The 10,135-nt window shown below is 41.9% G+C and overlaps 1 protein-coding gene across 1 annotated transcript in view; it reads right to left on the minus strand.

The window, feature by feature from the left end:
* LOC134646907 (synapsin-3-like) overlaps positions 1–10,135 on the minus strand; it is a 133,663-nt gene that overhangs the window by 41,510 nt on the left and 82,018 nt on the right. The gene's annotated exons all lie outside the window — the stretch shown is intronic.

A 10,135-nucleotide genomic window follows, 5' to 3' on the forward strand; every position in this document is an offset into this window, starting at 1 on the left:
CTCCCAGTGTGTGATGTCAGCATCCTGCGAACCCCATAGACACCCTTAACCTCTGACCTGACGATGACTCACTTGACCATCTTCCCTAAATTAACTTTCCCTCTCCCCCTCCCACATGCACCTTCCCACTGTTGTTCGGGTTTCTGGGAAAAGCTGTTTTTTTGGTTGTTTTTTTTACAGTTTCTGATCATAAGAAACCATTTACCATTTGCCAGATGAACTCTGTTTGAAGCAGTTAATAAAGAACACCATTATACTTGCTAAAGAATGCCACGCTTGTTTAGAGGAAAGCAATATGACTAAACGCACGTACCTGTTTGGGCTTCTTACTCAAATAGGTAAATGATTCTCAGAAATGCAGGTTATTTTTGTCTGCTTTCCCAGAAATCAACTGAAATTAAAACAGGTGACCAATAACGTAAATACTGGTTTCCTTGGGTGTTTCTTCTTAAATTTTACCAGTGACAAGGAGAGTGGTATACTTTATTCAGCTCAGATATGTTGACTACAAGCTTAACCTTATCACGAAGGTTTCTTTTGCTAGTCAGCTACGTGTCAGTAGCTGGCAATGGGGCATTTGGATCTTACTAACAGTTTTGAGCTAACTAATGAGCAGAATACAGACTAAATTTTCTATAATCTGAAAAATAACTTGGAAACCCCCCCTAACTATCACTTCAAGGTAATAGTGTTATATTTATAGTAGTGCTGTCAATGTTAAGTCGTTAATACGGCATTACTGCGTTAGCTAAACGCGTTAACGCAGTCATCACGATTAACGCGATTAAAACCCACTCAACCCGTGTGGAGCGCAGAATGGACAAACTTCAGACAAACTGCCCAAAATGCGTTGACAGAGACATTCCAGCGATTTTGAGACAGTGTACGCTCCAGATTAGTACATTTTTAATTGCATTAGTAGTGATGATGGCGTTAACACCTCTGAGCTGCATTAACACCTAATAACCCCTCACACGAACTAATCTGCGTTAAGTCAATTGACAATTTTGACGCGTTAATGTGTTAATGTTGACAACACTAATTTATAGACTATTTGGGGACAGCAATCATGCTAACATATCAAAGAGCAGTTCTTAGTTCTTGTCTTTCTAATAAATGTGAGTAAAACTGTTCTTTGAGGTGTGTTTGTTTTTCACCTACACTTACACCTGAGTCATCTAAACGACATCAATCAAAATGACATCATACTTTAAAATAGATCACGCCATTTTATTAAACTTCCTTAAAATACATTTGCAGAGTAAATTCAGGGACGTTTTAGCTCATAGGAAATGTTAATATGAATGTTACTCTATTGCACTGTACAGTGATGCAGGCAAAACACTTATGAATAGAAACAGAATTTAAGATAAAATTATGCAAAAGTGGAAAACTTGACTTTCTTGTTGTAGGACGTTGCTAGGAGTTGCTTGGCCATGAAAACTTATGTTACGAAGCTCTCAGTGCAAAGTTTTCGTGCTGATTTTAATCCCAGAGGACGTTTGGAACTCTGCAGTTGCTGAGTTAGCAAAGAGTTGGTGGCTACGCTTTAGCACACAGAGACGCCGCTCTGTAAGATTTTGTGGCTGAGTTCCTAAACCTCGTAGTTCTTTCAGTGATGGCGTCCTACCATGCTTAAATTCACTGAGCACTGTTTTGGGGTGGCTGTGGCTCAGGACAAAGACCTGTACCTGCTGCTAAGTTCATCAACACCAAAGCAGCTTAAACTGATTAACAACGCTTCCAAAACTTAACTGACCAGATCAATATCCTGAAAGTTTAACTGAGTTGATGATAAACTCTGATTAAAGTGTTCCTTTCATTTTTTTGAGGAGTGTAATAACATTATGAGCCACTAAAAAAATGATGATAACCATGCAGTGAGCAGCATAGTTTATGTTGTTATTATGTATCATCTTTTAAAAGCCTGATAATCTATTTTCATGTTTTCTTAAAAATATATACATATATATTTTTCTCCCGGAGGCCTTTTCATATTGTAAGATTTGCCAGTTAAGTCAAATTTTTAAAAAAATCTTTTAACATTTTTTTTTAATTTACATAAATACAGTGGAACCCCGACTTACGAAATTAATTCATTCCAGAGGGTCTTTCGTAAGTCAAAATTTTCGGAAGTCGAAGAACCTTTTTCCATCGCCTTTTGAGTGAGGAGATGCTGGCTGAAGACGAAGTTCTTGGTGGAGGAGGAGGTGGCGGAGGTTGAAGAAAGCATACGTATGCATGCATACATATGTACGTGTACATGTACATAACATTATGGAATTTAATTTAATTTTTTTTAAATTTTCTATTTTATCTATTTCGTTACGCGGGCAGAAATATTGCCGTTAAGTGCCTTCGTAACTTGAATTTTTCATTAAATGGGGTCTTCGTAAGCCGGGGTTCCACTGTATGTCACAGATTAATGTGATGATGGACTAGTTTGAGGCCACCTAACAGATTTTTTTATTTTTTTCCCTGTTCTCAGCACTGAATCCGGCTTCGGCATTCTCTCAACCTTAAGGAATTTGTCAAAGCTATTTCCATGCTGTCATATGCGCATGTTTATGGTTAGGCCTGGTGTCTCATTGTCTCATGCCGTAATACAACATAGTCATTTTGTGGGGTTTCCTGACCGCACACACACCAAATATGTACAGTACAGTACAGCAGGGGAGCCTGCGTCTGAGCAGCGAGTGCTGCGGTTGCATTTGGCCCGCCTGAGTAGGAAGTTACTGACCGTTCATCATATTTTATTGTAGGGGGAGTCCCATTGTGAGCAGGATCATGGGTCAGGGCCATGTTTGTGTTTTTTCTTCTGATGTCTTAACTACACATCAAATGACAGACATGCTGGAGTTGGTAACCAGTGAGCATCTGCTCAAATATTCAGTGACGTTAACATGCTGAGTAGCTCAACATCAGGCCGTCATGTCATTTTTTAAAATTCAGCTGCAACAGTGGGGAAGTGAACAGCCACCAATATCAAACTTGTACAGACTGGTTTCAGATAGCAAGCCCTGAGCTCATTTCCAACTATTCAAACTCTATTGTTCAGATAAAAGCAACTGTGATAGCTAAGGTTATCTAGTAACGTCATTCCATACCAGAGAAACAATGACATCACTTGTGCCCTTACAGCCATTTCTTGGTTTACTCTACTTTCCTAGACACTTAGAAACAGAGACAGAATAACTGGCTTGCACTTCCTTTATTTGGAACAATATCAGGCAAGCAAGGTCACAGTCTAAGTCCACTACTCCTTTATGTTCAGACAAATGCTCTTTCCCTTCTGGCACCAAAAAAAAGAAAGAAAGAAAAACAGAACAGCAAAGAGGCCTGCATTAGATTTCTTTCATTTTTAAGGAGTGCTAAATGATAAAAAAAAAGGGCAGATCACAAACCTGCATTTCGCCTTTTTTTTTTTTTTTAAAAGAAAAACAGGTGCAGATAAAGACTAACAGCTAAATATTTATTACGTTGCTTCATTTTTGTTTGCCAGCTCTACAGCACAAAGTGTTTTAGCATCTTTCAGCATCTTTCAGGTTTTACTAAAAGCACTGTGGGGAAGGGAGTAAAAGTTGATAAAGTGTAATATCCCAGTGTTTTGTGTTGTGATATTGTATCCATACAGGGAGCCAAAATGTCAATATTTTATTAAATAAATGTAAATATTCTGGGAATACTACTAATACTAAGATTATCAGAAGATTGCATGTAATTGCCAACTTGACCCCACTGACCCCACTCAATCACAGACTGATAGGGGAATGATAGCAGACTGACTCCATCTTATGATGATGAGAGAGAGATGATGAGATAGCCTTTATTTGTCAGTTGCAGTTGCCCACAACCGAGATGACAGACCTTGCCGACCGTACATACAATATACAAACATAACATTGGGGAGACAGGTCAGGCTAGGTAGCAAGGGGGAAAAAAAACATCGAAATGTGTAACACAAAAGGATAATCCAGGAATGCACAGATATCAACACACCATAACACAATAAAACACAGACAAGCAACATGGGAGAGTGTTCCAGTGTGTACAGCTGATCTGGGTCCGCTGCAATCTTCGATTGCGCCTCCGGCTGATCCGGTGTCCACATCGGATGGGAGCTAATCATGGGAGGAGGTGTTGGATTTGGGGGAGGGAGGGTGATAGTGAGGGCGTATCAGTATCAGTGTACATGTTTCGTGCGTGTGCATGTGTGTGTGTGTATCCCGTGTTCAGCTGAGAGAAAGTGTCGCCACGCCCGGTTAAGCGAAGGTTAACAGTCTCCAGTGGACCCAGGTGGCCTTGAAGGAGGTACAAAGAGTTCTGACAACAATCCTGTTATCATGGGAAGAATTTGTTGTTCCAGTCAGCTTCAACCTTGGCAGGCCTTCAGCTGGCGCCAGGGGGGCCGCATGAGTGAAGATGGTGAATGTTTGGGTTTAGTGCGAACAACTGCATCCAATTTTTACAGTTGATCTAATGTCCATCACTGGTCACCAATCATCTCAATTCCCGTTGTTCTTCTCCAAGATGTTATCCATATTGCAGAGCCATGAGCTTCTCCAAGGTCTTATCCATATTGCGTTCAAAACACAGTCTGAGTACTCACAGCCCTGCCAATCGTCTATCATGTCGGCCAGCCTTATGGGATTTTGAACAGCTGTAGCCGCTTCTTGTTCTTCGATAAGCCAGGTCCAAGCCAGCTCCAATCAGCCCAAACTCTGTTATCGTGGTTCCAAATTGGTAGATGTGGTTCAATGTCCTCCATCGAGAGTGGCAACATTTAGGGCAGGTTTTAGTGACAGTGTTGTTATGCTGAGGTGAGATGTCTTTATCTTACTGGATAAGACAGCGACAGCTGCCAATGTTACATTTGAGGACATAATTTGCAGTTTAAAAAAATGTGGTAAATCATAATATGTGTTATTGTACTATTCCCCATATTGCAAAATGTTGCAATAATATCATATTGTGAGTGAAGTATTGTGATAAAGTTGTATTGTGGTGTGTTTGGTGACTCCTATGTCTACAGCACTGCCCTGTTTTAGTTTTTGTGTTGGTGTCACCAGCCCACCGCAACACTGCTGTACGTTAATTAACAAATTAAGGTGTTAATTAACAAAGTTAGCAGGTCACTTTTTAGAAGTGATGGACCCTGAGAAGTGGATGCAAGGAATGTGTTTCTTTTCCACCCCAAGATAGCAGGAAAAAAAAAAATCTCAGTACTGAGAGTGCCGTCCACCTTCAAGCCCTGATCTTGGAGCAGAATGAACTGTGATGGCTCAAATGCATCATTAGAGCAACAACACTCGAATGCTGTGGCTACACTGAACACCTGAATCTAGCATGTGCGTTGAACTTGCTAGTACCAGCTAGCACAGATTTCAGCATTGTACTGCCTGGATACTACATCCAAACCTTTGGTCAATGGAAAATTAGGACTCAAATGTGAGAAGTTCATCAAAGAGTGTTATGGAAAAGCGTACTCTGCTGTGTTAATATACCCTGAGAAAAAAAGAAAGCTTTGAAAATGTGTCTCTCTCCAGACTGACAGACAAGACAGATCCAGGAAATCGTGGATTTTTCTCCTTGGCTCAGAATGAAAGCTGTGTTGCCCACGAGACAGCCCAGTCACTAATCTTTGTATGTGGGATAACAAAAGAGTTAAAGATTACAGAGGAACTGGCAGCAACACGCTCAATCAAAGGTACAGGAAGTTCACAGTCGTAACTGCATGCCTAGTTAGGCTGGGGGATGAAATGGGACAAAACAGGAATGCTGATTAAATAGTGACAAAATATCACCACTTTGACTATGCCTGTTTCATTCATATCATCACTTAAGTGTAACATCCATCCTCATCAGTAGCAGTTTCTAAAAAGATCGAATTAGAATTCAGCAGAATTGAGTTTAGCTTCTTCGTGGAACTCTCCCAGTTTACAACAGTCCCAGCTTACCATGTGGCCCCTTGAGAAAAGTAACCGCTGACCCCTGAGCTAGAGGTTGCTTAGTAACTTAAACCTGTAGTTGTTAACCTACTCCTGTTACACAGTTTTGCAACAGTGTAGCAACTCTTAAACCTGAAAACACCACAGAATACAGAAGAAAAGCTCACCAAACTTGCTCTGCCTGTGAATCAGACGGCTCCACATCAAACGCGCGCTGCAGGTGTAACCACTATAAATATGCATTCCATACATTCCGTGGCACATCTGACCCAGGAGCGGTCATCAAAGGCTTACATGTTTGGTGAACCTGAAGCATAACTCCTGTACAGAACTAAGCAAATCAATCCTCGAAATTTTTAGTACAGAAAACAGAAACTGTGAGATAGGAGGAATAACGTGCATCTGGCCTCAAACTGGCAACCTTTGGATGACTTTTCCTTTATGCCTACAAGCCAAACAATACTTTTACTTTATAGTGTCAATGCTGACTTGAAAATAGAAACATTAAATGCCTGTGAAAAAGCATCTGCTTGTACCAACTGCACTGGTTTGGGTAAACTGTGTGAAATAACTTCCAGTCCCTTCCTAATAACCACACTCCACCTGCGGTTCAGTTTACCACCCAGTGGAATTTCACTGGACAACAGGTGTTTCCTTTGTGTCCAAGCAGCCACCCAGCGAGTTGGAGAAAGATCCTTCGCCAAACCACAAGATCCCAAATCCTCCTGCGAAATACCGCCAGTGCGCCTGCTGTGTCACGACTTTCACTGCCGGTCCTCCTCACAGCGCCGAGCTGCAGAGCAGAGGTCATCCTGTGTGTCCCATTTAAGTGGAATGGCATGTAAGCCGAACACCAGGGCCGGGTGAGTGAGGGCTGGATGCTGTCCCTCGGCGACCGTCTCTCCCGGCGGTGCTATCTTTTCAAGTTTCAACTCTTCCTGTGCCTCTCTAGAGGCCTGTCAGTCGGATGAAAGGTATTTCCTCTGAGTCACCACTATGTTCTCTTTTGTCAACCAGGGCTTAAAGACCTCCAGTACACAAAGCTGTTGTCTGCTCCCCCGGCGAACGGCCAGCCTCACAACAAACCTTTTTCTATAATTGGACTTTTTCAGATGAAATGCACTATGCTCTGCATTATTCTTACAGGATGCTGGCCTACTTTTAGCAGCATGATTTCCAGAGGGTGTTGAGGGGTTTTTTTCCCTTCAGTTGCATGGATCAAGTCACAGTGACAGACTGTGAGAGACACACATAACCAGAATATTCTGGAGGCCATCGTCTGTTTTATCTTGTCCCATTTCTGACAGTAAAGTTAAAGTAGAACACGATGCTTGCATAGCATGGGCCTATCATTTTTAATAGTGCACCTACAATCTTCAAACATAAACTTATTGTTGAACTCGAGCATCCCTACCGCATCTGTCTTACTCTCTCGACTATCCAGCGAGAGCGTCTCAAGCCAAAAAGACACATTGAACCCACACACATATGGTGAACAGCTCTCCCTATTCAGCTGCTCACTCCAAAAAGGAAAATTTACCTTCACATGCTCTGCGCTACACATAATAAATCACTTTTTTGATGCTTGCTACATTCCGAGAAATATTTTGCAGTGAAGTGTTGCGCTTTTCATTTTCGAGCCACCTTCCGTCGGCCTCCCTCGTAAACATTCACACTGCAACTTCCTACATTTTCAAGAATTCCTGTTGACAGAAACCAGAGGACAAAGTTAGCATGTTGCTTTCTGCCCAGATTAGAGTGAGCAGAAACAGACCCAAAAGGAAGAGGAGGGCGGGGCCCATTCAAGTTCATTTATAGCTCCTTATCATACGTACATCTGCAGACGACTCTGCAAGGACAAAACAAAGAAGGAACAATCAATCCCAGAATGACGTCACGGTGCCCGACAGGAGTCCAAAATCATTGTATGGGCTCAGTGAGCACTGTGTGCCACGACTTAAATGGTCATGACAACGTGCGAGTGTGTTCACCGCACACCATCGCCACTGCAGATGGGTGCCCCACCCTGAGCCTGGCTCTGCTGGATGTTTCTTTCTGTTAAAAGGGAGTTTTTCCTTCCCACTGTCACCATGTGAGTGCTCATAAGGGAGTTCTTGATGGATGGGGTTTTCTCTGTATTATTTACAATATAAAGCACTTTTAGGTGACTCCTGTTGTGATTTAGCACTACATAAATAAAACTGAATTTAATTCAGTTGAATAGACTCTCACAGTTCTTTATTTCATATTAAATTTGATGACTTGTATATTTTTATGCTTTCGTTAAGTGTAAAGAGACAATAGCACTTAGTATATTTTTATCTATAAAGCCCTACTGAAAAAGCTCCCTTCTTATTGGTGGAAATCTTCAACAGTTGCAAACACCTGTTGTGATTTGTGCTCTTCTAGTCCAGATGCCATAATTTCAAGAACTTAGGACACAGGTGTCGAAATCCAGGCATCGAGGGCCGGTGTCCTGAAGGTTTTAGGGGTGTCCTTGATCCAACACAGCTGATTTAAATGGCTAAATGACCTCCTCAACATGTCTTGAAGTTCTAGAGAAGCCTGGTAATGAACGAATCATTTGGTTCAGGTGTGTTGACCCAGGTTGAAATCTAAAACCTGCAGGACACCGGCCCTTGAGGCCTGGAGTTCCTGACTTAGGACTACCATTTCCTGGATGACAGAGAACCTACAAACTCGAGGGACTTGAGAAGAAGAAAAAGAAAAAAGAAAGAAAAGAAAATTGTCAGTCCTCAGCCTGTCATAGTATGGCACAACTGGCTCTGAGCTGACAATCACTTCTGACAACTTTAAGGACAATTTATATTTTAAAGCAGTCTATGCCAATAATCACCATATTAGGTTTGTGCATTCTTTGGCCCTGATTCATGTTGTTATCTTATACAATATGTTAGAAATGCAGAGTTGTTCCACTGCTATGAAGTCATATGTAATTTGGCCCAAGTGAATCACTCCTTTCTGCAGCCGGCCTTAACTTCCTGCTAGTCTGGACCTTCCCGTTTTCATCGCCAAAGCCACAAATGACACATGCAGATTCACTGCTTCAGTAGGGGACGCCAATAAATTTGGCTTAGATTTGAGGTCGGAGACTGAACTAACAGTACTAACAGCATGGGCATTTTCTGTGCTTGAAGACAATTACGCAGCTGACGTGTTTTCAATAATGTGTGCTGGAAATGTAGCTGCTGTTGACCATCGGATGAGGCTGTACCTCTGATAACACACTGTGAAAATGAATTTCCGCAGACGGCTAATGTCCTGCTGGCTGAAATGCGTTGACGCGTTACACCTGAATGTACCGCTAAACAAACACGGACTTCTTTTGATGAGTTCTTGATGTGAGTCATGGGTGAGGGATAAAACGGAAAGTCCTGAGGTGCCTGTGCAGTATTTCAGCCTGTTAGTCTTTCTGAGTGTGACACATTAACAAAAGCATCCATTAAGTGGCCTTTAAATGGCTGAATTTTCTCAAAGTTGGCATATGCTTTTCCAAGAACAAGCAATCTCTCTGCAGTAAAATCAATGGATGCTGCCAACAACTTCTCAACTTTTTGATCTACATGATGTCAAAAAGATGGGATGTCCTTAATGTAGCAGTTACACAAGGCCCGCCCCCACTGGCTGTTCAAACCTTCAGTTTGCCTGGGGCAGGCAATCAGAAGTAAGCTGGCTTAAAGAGGTGCTAAAACAGCGTTTAAAGAGTTTAGAGTTGTGCAAATTTACTCTAACAGAATCCAAGAAACGAGCATAATGGGACCACATGAACAAGGCAAACAGTCAGCTTTAAATTTTATGATTAAAAGTTTAAAACTGAAATTTCACATGCTTATCAGTCCCCTGCTAATTACAAAATTAAGCCTTGGTGTGCCTGCGATGTCTCTTTAAAGCGTGATAACCATTAATGAAGGCCCATCTAGGGTCAGAGTTCCCCGACATGATTATTTGTGCTGCGCTTATGTAACCACGAGCAGCGTGAACACTTAACATAGCTCGCTCAGTCTCTCAGCAGATAAGCCCCGGCGGCGACAGAGCAGCGGATCTGTGAAGCAGTCAGGAGGGAGAGGAAAGAGGCTTTAACTGGCTAATATAACTGAATGTGCCTAACAGGTGGCTTGAGTAAAGCCTTTGCAAAACAAAGTGAAGCTATCCACAGGTCCACATGA

Source organism: Pelmatolapia mariae, linkage group LG17 (assembly GCF_036321145.2).
Source record: "Pelmatolapia mariae isolate MD_Pm_ZW linkage group LG17, Pm_UMD_F_2, whole genome shotgun sequence".
Taxonomy (NCBI): Eukaryota; Metazoa; Chordata; class Actinopteri; order Cichliformes; family Cichlidae; genus Pelmatolapia; species Pelmatolapia mariae.